This window comes from Marmota monax, unplaced genomic scaffold, assembly GCF_021218885.2.
Source record: "Marmota monax isolate L192 unplaced genomic scaffold, Marmota_monax_Labrador192_F-V1.1 WCK01_AAM20220418_F8-fsc00101, whole genome shotgun sequence".
NCBI classification, from domain to species: Eukaryota; Metazoa; Chordata; class Mammalia; order Rodentia; family Sciuridae; genus Marmota; species Marmota monax.
In genome coordinates this window covers 2721899-2738961 of record NW_026692786.1, presented here as the reverse complement: position 1 = coordinate 2738961, position 17063 = coordinate 2721899, and the positions used below count along the sequence as shown (strand labels likewise).

The window sequence follows — 17063 nt, the reverse complement described above, 5'->3', positions numbered from 1 at the left end:
TAGGAGGCGGGGAGGGGGGGAGGGGCGTGGTGGGAGAGGCCCACAATGCACCCTGTCTCTGAGGCCCAAATGTCCTGGTTTTCAGAAACTTCCTAGAATAGAGGAGGAAGGTCAAGGGGGCAGGGCCAGAGGTGCCTGGGACTTTTCCCTATTTACTACCCCAGGGGGACCGGAAGCTGGAGCTCCCTGGGGGACTGGCAGCCAAGCCTTTGACACACGAGCCTCTGGGGCACACTCCAGATCCAAACTGTACCAGAGAATAGTTTTTAAAATTTATTTGTTCTTTTTAGTTATACATGACAGTAGAGTGTATTTTGACCTATCATACATGGAGTATAACTTCCCATTCTCGTGGTTGAACATGATGTGGAATTCCACTGGTCACGTGTTCACAGACGAACATGGGAAAGTTATGTCTGATTCATTCTACTGTTTTCCTGATTTCATCCCCCCTCCCCTCCCTTCCCCTTTGTCTAATCTGAAAGACTTCTATTCTTTCCTATTCTTCCCCTTATTGCGTGTTAGCATCCACAGATCAGAGACAGCATTAGGCCCTTGGGTTTGAGTTTTGGGGATTGGCTTATTTCACTTAGCACGATAGCCTCCAGTATCATCCATTTACTGACAAATGCCATAATTTCATTCTTTTTTTATGACTGAGTAATAGTTCATCCTGTGTATGTACCACATTTTCTTTATCCATTCATCTGTTGAAGGGTACATAGATTGGTTCTGTAGCTTAACTATTATGAATTGAGCTGCTATAAACATTGATGTGGTCACATCACTATAGTATGCTGATTTGAAGTCCTTTGGGTATATGCTGAAGAGTGAGATAACTGAGTCAAATGGTGGTTCCATTCCAAGTTTTCCAAGGAATCTCCATACTGTTTTCCAGAATGGTTGCACCAATTTTCAGTCCCATCAGCAATGTATGAGTGTAACTTTTTCCGTACATCCTCACCAACATTTACTATTACTTGTATTTTCTATAATTGGAGTGAGATGAAATCTCAGTTTAGTTTTAATTTGCATTTCTCTAATTACTAGAGATGTTGAACATTTTTTCCTATATTTGTTGATCAATAGTATTTCTTCTTCTGCAAACTGTTCAGTTCCTTTGCCCATTTATTTATTGGGTTATTTGTGTATTTGGTGTTACGTTTTTTGAATTCTTTATATACCCTGGAGATTAATGCTTTATCTGAGGTGCAGGTGGCAAAGATTTTCTCTCATTATCTAGATTCTCTCTTCACATTCTTGATTGTTTCCTTTGCTGTGAAGAAGCTTTTTATTTGATACCATCCCACTTATTTATTCTTGATTTTACTTCTTGTGCTTTAGGAGTCTTATTGAGGAAGTTGGTTCTTAAGCTGACATGATGGAGATTTAGGCCTACATTTTCTTTTAGTATGTGCAGGGTCTCTGGTCTAATGCCTAGGTCCTTGACCCACTTTGAGTTGAGTTTTGTGCAGGGTGAGAGATGGGGTCTAATTTCATTTTGCTACATATGGATTTGCAGTTTCCCCAGCACCATTTGTTGAATGTATGTTTATTATACCAGAGAATTTCTGAAGGGATCCTTTATTGGTGAGTGAGAAAAACAGGCAAGAAGATACATGCAGTACAATTGATTGTGCTTACAGACACAAAACCAACCAGGCACAGTGGTACATGACTGTAATCCCAGTTATTCAGGAGGTTGAGGCAGGAGGATTGCAAGTTCAAGGCCAGCTTGGGCAACTTAGTGAGACCCCGTCAGACACACACACACACACACACACACACACACAAAAGGACAGGGAATAGGATTGTAGCTCTGTGGTGGAGCATTTGCCTAGCAAGTACAAGCACCTGGATTCAGTAAAACACACACACACACCACAAAACCAAATTTGATTGGTATATTTTCCATGGGTTCACATATAGCTATGTGAAGAACTTTTCTGAAGGCCAGAAGGAAGATATGAAATTCATCTCAGGGTCATGTTTGAAAGTGGGGAGTATGACACAGGGAGTGAAGAGAGCTTCAGCTTGACCTCTATGAGACCAATTGTTAAATTTACTCAAACTAATTAATGGATAATGAAATTTTGGTGTATAGTTTTATGAGTTTTGACAAATGCATAGAGTCATGTATCACCACCACCACCATCAAGGTAGAGAACAATTCTCTCACCCCCAAGGCATCCCTTCTGATTAACCCCTTTGCTATTAACCCCTTCATAAGCTCCAGCCTCCGCTCTGGCAACCATTGTATTCTCCATTCCCAGAGTTTTGGCTTTTAAATGGTGTCAGATAAATGGAATCTTGCAGTATGGAGTCTTTTATGTCTGTTTCTTTTCCTTAGCATAGTTCTTCTGAGATTCATCCCAGGTGTTGTGTGGATCCACAGTTTATTCATTGTTTACTGCTGAGTAATTTTCCATCATTTGGATATACCACTGTTTATTTGCTTTGTTGAAGGACATTTGGGTCATTTCCAGTTCTTGGAGATTGCAAATAAAATTGATATAAATATTCATGTACAGATTTTTGTGTGAACCTAAGTTTTTATTTTTCTACAGTAAATACCTAAGAGTGGGACTGATGGGCCATGGATTAATGTATGTTTGCATTTATAAGAAACTGGACGTTGTTTTTCAGCCTATACTGTTTTGCATTTTCACTTATAATGTGTAAGAGTTCAAGTTGTTCTGTAACTTTGGTATAATTATAATTTCATATACTGTTTTAAAATTTTTTAGTCCTATTAGTAAATGTGTAGTGGTATTTCATTGTGTTTTAAAAATATTTTACTTTGGAATGATTTTCAGCTTTCAAGAGAGTTGCAAAAATAGCACAGATAGTTCTTATATACTCTTTACTCAGCTTCCTACCTAACATATGTTTATCAAAACAAAATAATGATATATTGGTGCAGTACTGTTAACTAAACTGCAGATTTTATCCAGATTTCCCCAGCTTTTCACCAATGTCTGTTTTTGACTTTAGGATTCACTCCAGAGCCTGGTATTGAATGTGCTTTTCCCAACCTTGGATCTTTTGAAGAATACCAGTCAGGTGTTTTGTGGCACCTCCCTCAATTTAGATGTGTCTGATATTTTTTCATACTTAGAGTGAAGTTTGGATTTAGAGAGTGAATACCAAAGAAAAAAAAATTTAAAGCACTTCTTTATTTTTGGATTTGCCAGCTCTTGTTCTGTATTACCTGTCCCATCCTGGAATCAACCCATTCTACCTCCTCTCCAGGGATCCCTGTTTCCTTATATTGGAGAATGGGATTTAGAGATCAAGACTTGAGTGTTGAGCATGCTCATTGCTACTGGGGAGTAGCTGCTCCTGGAATCTTCTCAGTGGACAGCTAGGAAATTTATGTATGTATTCCAAACCATGCATATTTGTCTGCATCTATCTATGTACATATTTTTTTAATTAAAAAATTGTATTTACTTAGAAGCATTCAGAATGTCAACAAAACAGCTGCAACTTTTTTTTTTTTTTTTTGCAATTACAGAGTGGTATTCAGTTAACAGAACAACAATTATTTCATATAAGCTGCATCAGAGACAACTGAAGATGAAAAACTACCATCCCTATATATAACTAATTTGTGCTGTGCACCCACAAGGACCTGTTTAAATTTCCATGCCAATTTATAACCCCCATACTGTACCAGGCAAGGTTAGTGCCTTTGAAAATACCACCAGGACAGGGCTCTCTAAAGACACATTTGGTAGTGTGTTAACTGTACAAAAAAAGACACTGCACAGTTTAAAAACAAATCTTACACAGCCTTACATTTCAATTTTTTTCTTTAAAAGGAGTGAGTTGTGTACGGGGCAGGGTGTTAAATGCTTTATAGACAAGAAAAAAAACTGTGCTAGAACCAACTTATTCATCATCATCTTCTTCATCTTCCTCCTCCTCCTCCTCTTCATCTTTTCGTATTTTGCCTTCAGCTCAGCAGCTTTCTTTTCATAAGGCTGCTTGTCATCTGCAGCGGTGTGATGCCACCTCTCTCCCAGTTTCTTTGCAACATCACCAGTGGGTAGGCCAGGATGTTCTCCCTTGATTTTGGGGCGATACTCAGAACAGAACAAGAAGAAGGCCAGCGGAGGCCTCTTGGGTGCATTGGGATCCTTGAACTTCTTTTTTGTTTCCCCTTTAGGAGGGATATAGGTTTTCGTTTCTCTTTCATAACGGGCCTTGTCCGCCTTTGCCATGTCTTACAATTTTCCTTTCTGTTGAGCAGACATGGTCTTCCACCTCTCTGAGCACTTCTTAGAAAACTCTGAGAAGTTGACTGAAGCATTTGGGTGCTTCTTCTTGTGCTCCTCCCTGCAAGGTTGCACAAAGAATGCCTATGATGACCTTTGGTCTCTCAGCTTCTTGGGATCTTAGCCCATGTTTAGTTATTCTTCCTCAGCGAGGCACAGAGTCGCCCAGTGCCCATCCGGCTCTCACTTGCCCCAGCGCTGTCTCTATGGAGCTCAATGAACTGCAATGGCTCTCTATGTACATATTTTAATAGATGAGTTCATACTGAGATGTCCAGTTCTACTAGAATTCCCCCTGGCTTTCTGTGGTTAGTTCTTGATCATTCAGTAAACAGCCTGTCTTTTATCATCTCCGGTACATTTTCTTATTTGTTCAATCCTACTATACATGAAAAGTAGTTTTCAAAACCTGTATCCTTTTGAGAGGCAAATACATCAACTAGAACACACTTTGTATTCTTTTTTTTTTCCCCTTTAGAGTAGCTAGTCAAAACACTGTCTTAGTTTTTGTTTTCTTTGTCATTAGTGGAATTAAGATATCTATTTGTAAAGAGATTCATTTGTCATAGTGTTCATTCTATCTTGGGTTCCCCCAATATTCTGGGTGATTTCTAAAACTTTTCTTACAATAAAATTCACTTTTTGAGCCAGGTGTGGTTCGGGTGGCTGAGGCAGGAGGATTGTGAGTTCAAAGCTGGCCCCAGCAATTTAGTGAGGCCCTAAACAACCTAGTGATATCCTGTCTCTAAATAAAATATTTTTTTTAAAAGGGCTGGGGATGTGGCTCAGCGTTCAATCGCTGTACCAAAATAAAAAATAAATAAAATAAATTAATTCATTTTTTTTTTGACAAGTTACACTAATGGTTTTTCTAGTATTGAACCTGTCTTGCATTCCTGTGATAAATTCCATTTGGTTGTAATATGATTGTCTTACTATATTGCTGGATTAAATTTTAAAAATGTTTTGTTAAGGAATTTTGTGTCTATGTTTCTGTGGCATTTTGGTCTATAATTTTCTGTTCTTGCAAAGTGTTTGACTGGTTTGGGCATCAAGAATATTTTGGTTTCATAAAGTGAGTTGGGAAGTGTTTTCTGCTGTTTCTTTTCTTTTTTGAAGAATGTACAGAATTGGTATGACTCCTTCTTTAATTATTTGGTAGAATTCATCAGTGAAAACATCTGGGCATGAGGCTTTCTTTTTTGGAAGGTTTTAATCACAAAATAAATTTTCTTAATGGACACAGCACCATTCATATTATCTATTTCTTCTTGTGTGAGCTTTGGTAGCTTCTTATAAGATTAAACATTCACTTACCATATAATTCAGCAATTTAACTCCTAGGTATTCCCTGATGGAAACTGAAAATTTATGTGTACACCAAAGCCTTTCAATTCAGAAGTTTTATGGTACATTATAAGACTCCTACAGGAACTTCTTGGAATAACTCCTGCTTGGTATCAATTCTCTGGTCTTTAAAAACCAGTCAGGTATCCTTAACCATCGCTGGACACCTGACCCACGATGAACCCATGCAGTAAGTCTCTAGCCAAGGCTGGTCCAGTCTGAGCCTTTTCATAGAATTTGGAATTTCAGTGGCTGGCCTGTTATGTGCAGACTCTTGCTGTAGAAGGTGGTGGTTGTGGTGGGGTGCCATGTCTTCTGCCACGTGGTTGGAGGAAACAGAAGATGTTGGGCAAGAAAATAGGTCAGGTCCAGAGAGAGGGGCTGGGATGAAAAATCCAAACTACACTGATTTGCTCTCAAGTCGCCGCTCTCTGCATTCCTATTCTGAGCTCCATGAGGACCTCAGTCTAGAGTCCCTTAGGCAAAGTTAAGGTGGGTTTTGTTACTTAAGTACCAGAGCATTCTTTGGGGTTCTGAGGTTTGAACCCAGGGTTGTTTGACCACTGAGCAACATCCTCATCCCTTTTTATTTTGATACAGGTTCCCACTAAGTTGCTTAGGGCCTTGCTAAGTTGCTGAGGCTGGCTGTGAAGTTGCAATATTTCTTCCTCATCCTCCCAAGCCTGTGGGATTATAGGCATGTGCCACCACCTGCCTGGGCTAGCCCAGAACATTTGAATGCTAAAGTGCCTCTCTGTCCTTGGACAATTTGAGAGGAGGGTTTTTTTGTTTGTTTGTTTGTTTTAATCCATGCCGCCTGTCACTTTCCCCCAACTGACCTCTCTCTCCTTAGTCTAAGAGGCGGACCACTGTAACCAAGACATACATACTTCATCTCAGCTTGGATAAACTGTTCAAAGGACAACCATGACAAGGATGTTGTCAAAAGACACACAAAGGCTTGCCTGAGATCTTCTGAATACTGGGCTGATGTATATTGAAGAGTAACAATGACAATGAGGATAATGATTTCAGATTTTCACTTTCCCAGAGCTCAAAAAGAGCTTGTTGCCTTGAAGGTGTTACAGTTCCCTTGAGAGCTTTTATTGTTGTAGTTATCCTCATTGTTGTTACTACTATATACAATGATCCTGGTTACTCTCACAGTGACCCTGTGCATCTTTTTTTGGGGGGGGGAGGGAGTACCAGGATTGAACTCAGGGGCACTTAATCACTGAGCCACATCCTTAGCCCTATTTTATATTTTGTTTAGAGACAGGGTCTCGCTGAGTTGCTTAGTGCTTCACTTTGTGCTGAGGCTGGCTTTGAACTCGTGTTCCTCCTGCCTCAGCCTCCCAAGATGCTGGGATTACAGGCATGCATCACCACACTTGGCCCTGTGTATCATCACTGCCGCAGTCTGGCTGGGCACAATCAGGAGCCACTTGTCAAAAGAAACTAACTTTATTTTTAGAACCACACACGACAAACAAAATAGTCTCTCAGGAAAAACCCTCAGAGCCTCAACTGCCACCACCGGCTTTCCCCAAGCCTCTCTCTCCCACACAAGCTTCTCTCCACCTCCCACAATCCTCCTGCTCTTGAGGCTGATTGGCTGGGTCACGTGGGCGGAGCCAAAAAAGTCCCCCAATGAGCAGCTCCGTGGTCTGAAAGGGCAGGGAAACAGTCCAATGAGCATCACCGCAGAGGAGCCAATCAGCTAGATGTTGCTGGGGCCGAGGAGCCAATCAGCTAGATGTTGCTGGGGCCGCTGTGAGCCAATCATCAGCCAGCAGCTGGAAGTTTGCTGGCAGCTGGAAGTTTGCTGGGGCCCCTTTGGCTGTGGCTCTCAACATCTCCCCCTCTCTGTTTAAACAACAAGCATGTGGCTTAGGGACCGTGCCTGTTAGGCAGTCCAATTCAACATATGGTCCTTACCCGTCATCGGATGAACTGACCTCTAGGCGTCAGCCTCCTGTCTTAGGTTGGTACCACTGCAATTGGATCATACCCGTCACTGACTACCGGTCCAGCATACAGCCATACTTGTGGATAGGCCTTTGCACCTGTGGGGGGGTGAGGTTCTTTGCCTCACCTCTGTTGGCCCCCAAATTTTAGACCATCACTAGTAGAGGAGGATGCAAAATGCCATGACATTAAGCCAATTGAGGGCTCCTTTGAAAAATTGTACCACCGGTGACATCATCAGCAAAAATACTCCAGCACTACCACAATTCGCTGTACCAACAGATAGTTCACAATGCATACAGGTGAGCTCACAATGTGTCCAGGCAAGTTCTGCAAGCAGTTCAGTGATGGCTATTGTAGAAGCTGTAGATTGGTTTTATCTTTCACTTCACCAGCACTGGGATGAAGATAGGAATTCTGGCAATAATGGCTAAAGAAAAAATTATGTAACATTCCAGAAGGCACTAAAAGAAAACAATTTTCTTAACAATTTACATTGTCTTCACCGGCACTGGGATGAAGATAGGAATTCTGGCAATAATGGCTAAAGAAAAAATTATGTAACACTACAGAAGGCACTAAAAGAAAACAATTTTCTTAACAATTTACATTATCTTTAAGAGAATTATTAAATATAATGAAAAGGAAAGGTAAAAGTAAACAAACAGATCTGTTAACCTTCTTTTTTGTTTACATATTAAAACAATCCTCAACAGTTGTTTACCCAATTTAAATTAAACCATATAAATCACGTGAAAAAAAAATATTTGGATCCATTTTATCATGAGCGCTCATCATATATGATATATGGACATACGTACATTCAAATATATAACACAAAACACAAGTGTGCACACATAATATAATACATACAACACATAACATTATAGTAAAGGCCTTATAACTTTTTACAGGTGAAATCTCCATTGCAATGTTTAAAAACTCTATAGTCAAAAAATAGAACTGATCAGCAAAACATTAACCTAGGTCTGTATGAGCTCAAAAAACAAAATAGAACTTCATGATATGGCAAAGGGCAATAATAAAATAGATATTGAAAAAAGCATCCTGGTTCTGTTGCAGATGTAAGAATAGCCAAACTGGAGTTTTGGATATCAGTTGTTATGGATTTGAGCCAAATCATCTTCTTTTTGGTCTGTAGAAATCGATTTAGTTAATCTTTCTGGAATCCAAATCGGCTGCTGTTCTCCCTGTGGAAACACATAAACAGACTCCCGACTCCAGACAATCACTGGGTCAGGACCTTGGTTAATCTCTCTGGAATCCAAATCGGCTGCTGTTCTCCCTGTGGAAACACACAAACAGACCCCCGACTCCAGACAATTACTGGGTCAGGACCTTTCCATTGTCCTGTTAGAATATCCTTCCAAAGTACCTTGGGCTTATGTACATTTTTTGGACACATATGCCTTTCCGCAGCACTAAGTCCTGATGAATCCAAATTTAAAAAGTTTAGAGTAAAAAGGGTTATTTTAAGTTTATCTTTGGGGAATATATACCCCTTCCCAATTCCTTCTTTTTGCTTTAATAAGTACATTTTAATAGTTTGATGAGCTCTTTCAACTATGCCTTGTCCCTGTGGATTGTATGGGATTCCTGTTATATGAGTAATGCCAAATGTTGAGCAAAATTGTTTAAAAGAGGTAGAAGTATAACCAGGGGCATTATCTGTTTTTAACTGTTTTGGAACACCCACAGTGGCAAAATTTTGTAAGCAATGAGCTATAACATCTTTAGTTTTTTCTCCGGCATGAAGGGAGCCCATCAAAAATCCAGAAGAAGTATCAACTGTAACATGCAAATATTTTAATTTTCCAAATTCTGGCAAGTGTGTGATGTCCATCTGCCAAATATGGTTAGGTATCAATCCTCTAGGATTGACTCCAAGATTAACTTGTGGTAAAAAGGTCACACAATTTTGACATTGTTTTATTATTTGTCTAGCTTGTTCCTTAGTTATTTTAAAACGCTTTTGTAAAGTATTAGCATTGACATGGAACTTTTTATGAAAATTTATAGCTTCTTCTAGTGTAGAGAAAATATGTATGTCATGTGTAGTTTTATCTGCTAAATCATTGCCCAAACTAAGGGCTCCAGGCAATCCTGTATGTGCCCTGATATGTCCTATAAAGAATGGATCTTTTCTGTCCCAGATTAGACTTTGTATAGTGGAAAGCAAAGAGAAAACAGTAGAAGAAGGGGAAATCCTACCAGCATCTTCAAGAGATACTATAGCATTAACTATATACTGACTATCAGAAAATAAATTAAATACAGAATCTTTAAACATCACAAAAGCTTGTAAAACTGCATTAAGCTCTACTTTTTGAGCTGATTGTTTGGGTACTAAAAATGTAAAAGTTTGATCAGGGGTAACTACTGCTGCTGTACCATTATTTGACCCATCAGTGAATATATTTGGAGCATTCATGATAGGTGTTTTTCTTGTCATTTTTGGAAAAATTACAGGATGCAATGACCAAAAAGACAATAAAGGATTAGATGGTAAGTGGTTATCAAATGAAACATTAGATTTGCACATGATTATTGCCCAAGTATTTAACTCATTAGCTAACTCATCAATTTGATTCATAGTATATGGAGTAATAATTTTATTGGGAGAAATTCCAAACACTCCCTTTGCTGCTTTTATTCCTTTGAGTATTAATTGTCCTACAGCCTCAGGATACCTAGTAAGAATAGTGTTAGGAGAATAAGATAAATGTATCCATAATAATGGACCTTCTTGCCAAAATACTCCTGTAGGAATATTTTTTGTTGGTAGTACAATAAATAATAAAGGCAAACTTATATCAATTCTATCCAAATGCATATTTTCCATATATGTTTCAATGATTTTTAATGCCTTTCTTGCTTCAGGCGTTAACATTCGGGGTGAATTTGGATCTGATGGACCTTTTAGGATATCAAATAAAGGTCCCAACTCTCCTGTTGGTATACCTAAATAAGGCCTTATCCAATTTATGTCTCCTAATAACTTTTGAAAGTCATTAAGTGATTTGAGTTGATCTACTCGTATTTGAATTTTTGGTGGACGGACCATGGTTGAGGATAATAGAACTCCTAAATAATTAATTGGAAAATTTAATTGTACTTTATCTATTGCTATCTCTAGATTATAATTTTTTAATAAGTTTGTAAGTGTGGCATAACATTCTAGCAATGTGTTTTTATCTTTGTGTGCTAATAATACATCATCCATATAGTGAAATATTTGTAGTTCAGGATTTTGATTTCTAAGTGGCTGGATTACTTTGTTAACATAAATTTGACACATAGTTGGGCTGTTAGCCATCCCTTGAGGGAGTACTTTCCATTCATATCTCTGATCAGGACCTTCATGATTCAGTGCAGGGATAGTAAATGCAAAACGTGGACTATCCTCAGGATGAATTGGAATTGAAAAAAAACAATCTTTAATATCTATAACTAAAACATACCAGGTTTTTGGCAAAGCAGACAACTGAGGAATCCCTGATTGAGCAGGTCCCATAATAACCATCTCATTATTAATGGCTCTTAAATCTTGCAATAATCTCCATTTACCAGATTTCTTTTTGATGACAAAAATGGGAGTATTATGGGGAGATACAGAAGGTTGTATATGTCCTTCTGCTAATTGTTGTTTGACCAGGTCATGGGCTGCTTGTATCTTTTCTTTAGTCAGGGGCCACTGAGGAACCCATACTGGTCTTTCTGATTTCCAAGTAATTTTTATTGTCTCAGTGGCCCTTTCTGAAAATCCAACCCATGTCTGTCTGTTCCTTGATCTATTTGTATTGGTGCTGCTATACCTTGTTCTTGTTTTTCTAATCTTTTTCCTTTCCTAAAACCTTGTCTAGTCATAATAGTGGGTGCATTTTGGTTGATGTTATTTGTTAATGTCAAACCTAATTGATCTAGGACATCTCGTCCCCATAAATTTACGGGAAGATGATCCAATACATATGGCTGTATAGTTCCTTCACATCCTTCAGGATCCTTCCAATCTAATACCATTGCACTTCTATGGGGATTAGTCGCCACTCCTAGGCCTCGAAGCGTTTGAGTGGCTTGTTGTAATGGCCAATGTTTTGGCCATTCTTGACGAGAGATGATGCTAAGGTCTGCACCTGTATCCAGTAGCCCATTAAATTCATGTCCTTGAATATTTAGTTTTAGCATGGGGCGAGAATCTAAATTTAAAGAAAGCATAGCCCAATCTACACCTGTGGAGCCTAATCCCTTGGAACCTCTTTCTACAGTACGACTGGAAAATTTATCATGTAGGCTGGGTATTATTAGTAACTGTGCTATTCTATCTCCTGGTGAAATTACTGATATACCCTTTGGAGAACTGGCTATAATTTTTATTTCACCTTCATAATCGGGATCAATTACCCCAGGACTTATCATAAGTCCTTTTAGAGTAGAAGAGCTGCGTCCCAATAATAAGCCTACTGTTCCTTTGGGAAGAGGTCCTTTCACCCCTGTGGGAATGATTTGAACTCCCATCTCTGGAGTTAGTACTGCTCTGGCGGAGGCGCAGATGTCCAACCCTGCGCTCCCTCTGGTTTGTCTGATGAGGGATCTGATGGACAATGTGTCCTGGGCACTACCCTGATGGGGTTGCTGGGTTCCTCCAGTGCTCCGTATATTTGTGGTTTTGGGCCCCGGAGCATTGGGCCCCCCTGTCCATTTTTTGGCAATGGAGCCCAATGCCTTTTTCCACGATATCGTGGATAAACACCTGGTCCTTGTTCGTTTTTTGATGATGGAGTACCCTCTATGGTGGTTTGAGAACGGCATTCATTAGCCCAATGTCTCCCTCTACGGCATCGTGGGCAAATACCTGGTATTCTACTCCTTTGATACCTAGTTTTGTTAAACCCTCCTCCAATGGGGCAATTCCTTTTAAAATGTCCTGTTTGTTCACAATTGTAGCATGTTCTTGGCCTGGCATCTAAAGCCTGTTTTACTGCAGCTGCCACAATTTGCCCTTGTTCATTAATGTCTCTGGCATCTAAAGCCTGTTTTACTGCAGCTGCCACGACTTGCTCTTGTTCATTAATGTCTCTACATAATTTAATATATGTGTTTAAATCTTCATGTTTCCATGGTCTAATGATATCTCTGCACAAACGATTCGCTTGCTCATAAGCCAGGTGTTTTAGTAATGGCATTGCTTGTTCTGTATTCCCAAAAACTCTGGTAGCTGTTTGAATAAGCCTATCTACAAATTCAGCATAAGGTTCATTAGCTCCTTGTATTACCTTAGATAATTGACCTTGTAAACCTCCATGTCCTTGTAAAGTCTTCCATGCCTTAATTGCATCTGCAGCAATTTGTGCGTATACGCCAGGATCATATGCAATTTGTTGCTGCTGATCCTCATAAGGTCCCTTTCCTAACAACATATCTAGATTTCTCTGAGGATAACCAGCTGCTGCATTTCGCCTAGCCGTCTCCTTGCAAAATTCCTCATTGGCAACCTTCCATAACAGGTATTGTCCTCCATTTAGCACAGCTTTACACATATTAGCCCAATCTGCTGGCGTCATGTTCAAGTTGTTAATGGATTCGACCAAGCTTACAGTGAAGGGTGCTTGAGGACCATAGGTTGTTACAGCCTCTTTTAGCTGCTTCACTGTTTTGAAATTTAAAACTTGGTAAAATCGCTGCCCTCCTGCCTCAAATACAGGGCATGTTAATATTTGAGACCTTGTCTCAGGATCCCAACTATCAACTGCGGGGGTTGGGGGCCTCCCAGCATATGGAGGTGGCGCTGTTGGTTGGACACTTACGCCCTCTGGTGATAGAAAGGTGTTAGTAGCAGTCTCCTGTAGAGGTGGTGCTGTTGGTTGGACACTTACACCCTCTGGTGATACAAAGGTGTTAGTAGCAGTCTCCTGTTGTAACTTTCCCCCTGATGGCTTTTTCTGTTTTACACTTTCTTTCTCTGTCTGACTAGCTTGAGAGGCCTTCTCTTTTACTTGAATCTTTTCCTCTGTCTGACTAACTTGAGAGACCTTCTCTTTTACTTGAATCATTATGTCTTCTCCTTCCTCTACCATTGTCTGAACTGAAGGCTTTGGACTAAGCAAACAAGATACGAATGTCCACAATGGCAATGTGCCAACTGGCAGAGTCCCTGGGCTTTTCTTTTCTATTCTTTTTAAATCTTCACCATGATGGTTCCATTGTGATATATTCAACAACTCCTCCTTAAAAAGCCATGGGCTACATTTTTGTATTGTATCAACGTATGCCCTGACTGCTCTTGATTTTACTGAGATGCCTCCTTCCTCTAACAATTTACTTAACACTCTTTCAGTTTGTTTTTTACTAATTTCTGATCCCATATTTCTACTATAATACAACCCAACAAGATGACGCCAAACAAAACCGAGACAGAATGAAATAAAAAGGGAACAACAAAAAGTCATTATAGCCTTTCTATCCTCCTGACATGTGCATCCGTCCTTTCTCCCTATCTGTTCCTCAGACGTAAATAGTTTTTCCTCAGATGTGAGCGGTTTTTCTTCCGTCTCACTCATCTCCAGGGACAGGCAACTTAAAACAAAAGTGAAGCAAAATAAAAGAGGAATCTTAAAATGGCTACCCATCCTCTCGCCCTGCCCTCAGGGGCGAGCAGTTTCACTTACCCTCAGTCGCTCCCCGTGCGAGCCACCAAATGCCACAGTCTGGCTGGGCACAATCAGGAGCCACTTGTCAAAAGAAACTAACTTTATTTTTAGAACCACACACGACAAACAAAATAGTCTCTCAGGAAAAACCCTCAGAGCCTCAACTGCCACCACCGGCTTTCCCCAAGCCTCTCTCTCCCACACAAGCTTCTCTCCACCTCCCACAATCCTCCTGCTCTTGAGGCTGATTGGCTGGGTCACGTGGGCGGAGCCAAAAAAGTCCCCCAATGAGCAGCTCCGTGGTCTGAAAGGGCAGGGAAACAGTCCAATGAGCATCACCGCAGAGGAGCCAATCAGCTAGATGTTGCTGGGGCCGAGGAGCCAATCAGCTAGATGTTGCTGGGGCCGCTGTGAGCCAATCATCAGCCAGCAGCTGGAAGTTTGCTGGCAGCTGGAAGTTTGCTGGGGCCCCTTTGGCTGTGGCTCTCAACAATCACAGTGACCATGGGTATATTCACAATGAGCCTGGATATGTGCACAGTGACCCTGGGTATGCTCACAGTGACCCTGGGTATTGACCCTGGGCATGCTCATAGTGAGCCTGGGTATGCTCACAGTCAGTGAGGGCATGCTCACAGTGACCTTGGGCATGTTCACAGTGATCCTGGTTATGCTCACAGTGAGCCTGGGCATACTTACAGTGGACCCTGGGCATGCTCACAATGAGTCTAGGTATGCTCACACTGAGTGTGGATGAGCTCACAGTGACCCTGGGCATGCTTACAGTGACCCTAGCTATGCTCACAGTGACCTTGTATATCCCCAAACTGACCCTGGGTATGCTCACAATGAGTCTGGGTGTGCTCACAGTGACCCTAGATATGTTCTTAGTGACCCTGGGTAGGCTCACAGTGTCCCAGGGTTTGTTCACAGTGACCCTGGGTATGCTCACAGTGACCCTGGGCATGCTCACAATGATCTAGGAATGCTAATTTTCTTTCTGTTTCCTAATGTTTACCAGTTCATGGCTACCTGAGGCTACACTTTAGAAAAAATTAAATTAAGTAGTGGCTCTTGTTGTTAAAAATAAGGCAACTGGGATTATTTTCTGCTCTTTGGTTATAGAAACAAATAAAAAACTAAAGAAAAATGAAAATAACATTACCTCTGCTTTCTAAGTGGCATAGAATGTTATTTAAATAAAAAGTTAAATGAACTTTTTGGATGGCCATTACTGATGCTCATTTTCTGGGGAGAAAACCATTTCTCCCTTGTTTTTGCATGACTTCCTTTGTTTACATTATAGGGAGTCAAGTGTGGACAGCTTACTCCAAGGATCTTGATGACCTTGGCTGTACATAGTTCACTTGGTGCCAGGAACAAGTTACGCCAAATTTGGTTTCAATTGCCTATGGGAATGGAAATGTGTATTTCCAGTGCCAAATACCTCCTTTTTTCCCTTTGAATTTAGGAGCTGGAATGGTATTATAAGCTTCTTGGTGCTGATTATTTTGACTGCTGTGATGCTAATGATTCAGTAATTGAAAAAATAAAATATCATAGAAATCCTCTGCTGATGGAGGAATTTCAAAGCTTGCTCATTTGGTTGACAAATGTGCCCCTCGGAGATGCCTAAAGAGACACAATTTCTCTCTACTTTTGAATGCCTTTTTCCCTTGAAAGAAATCACAAAAAAAAAGTCAGACATGGTAGCAAGTGCCAAGAATCCTGGCCACTTGGGAGGCTGAGGCAGGAGGGTTGCAATTTGAGGCCAGCCTTAGCAACTAAGTGAGACCCTGTTTCAAAAAAAAAAAAATCAGTAAAGGTAGGAATAGGCAGTTCACAAAGGAAGAAAGACAAATGGCCAATAACATATGAAAATATGTGCAACAAAGGAAATGCAAATTGAAATAGTGAGGTTTTTTTCCCTCCTACCTCATAAGAAAAAAATACAGGCCTACTTTATTTTATTGTGCTTTGCAGATATTGCATTATTTACAAATTGGAGGCTTGTGGCAACCCATCATGGAATGAGTTATTGGTACCATTTTCCCAACAACGCATATGATCATTAACAATGGAGTGATTTTTAATTAAGGCATGAACACTGTTTTTTAAAAAAGATATAATACTCTTGCACATTTAACAGATCATAGTGGAGTGTAGATATATTTTTTTTATACACAGTGGGAAACAAAAAGCTTTGGGTCTGACTCACTTTACTGCAATATTCACTTTATTGCAATGGTCTCAGCTGAACCTGCAATATCCTCTAGGTATGCCTGTATTATACAAAGCCTTATGATAAGCCCCTGAATTGCTGAGAAAGCAAGTGATTTTTCTACTTTACTGGGGGTAGTGTGAATCGGCCCACCCTTAGGTGCAATCTGGTAATGTACATCAACACCTCAACGTGCATGCTTGCCCAGAAAACGGACTTCCAAGTGCTCATCTTAAGGACTTGATTGAGGATGAACACTGAGGTCATTGACTGAAGGAGGCTCAGGAGAGAGACTAGAAACAACCTAAAGTCCACCAACAGGGACTGGTTAGCTAAATGACTGTCCAGCTATTCATGGAATGGAGGGCAGGTACTAAACACGAGGACGCAGAACTTCATATGAGAATGAAAAGGGATGTTGCTGATGAATTGCTTGTAACAAGGAGTTACAAAACTATGCTTATTGTGATGCCTTTTCTGTTAAAAAAAAAATTGGTTTAGGTGCATTTTAAAAAGCAGTCTGGCCAATCACAAAGGGACAGATATCATATGATTCCACTTATTGAGGCACTTAGAGTA

At 40.2% G+C, this 17063-nt stretch overlaps 1 pseudogene; it reads right to left on the bottom strand.

The window, feature by feature from the left end:
- Positions 1 to 3935: 3935 nt before the first annotated feature.
- On the bottom strand, positions 3936 to 4412 carry LOC124094924 (high mobility group protein B1-like; annotated as a pseudogene).
- Between the last annotated feature and the right edge of the window lie 12651 nt (positions 4413 to 17063).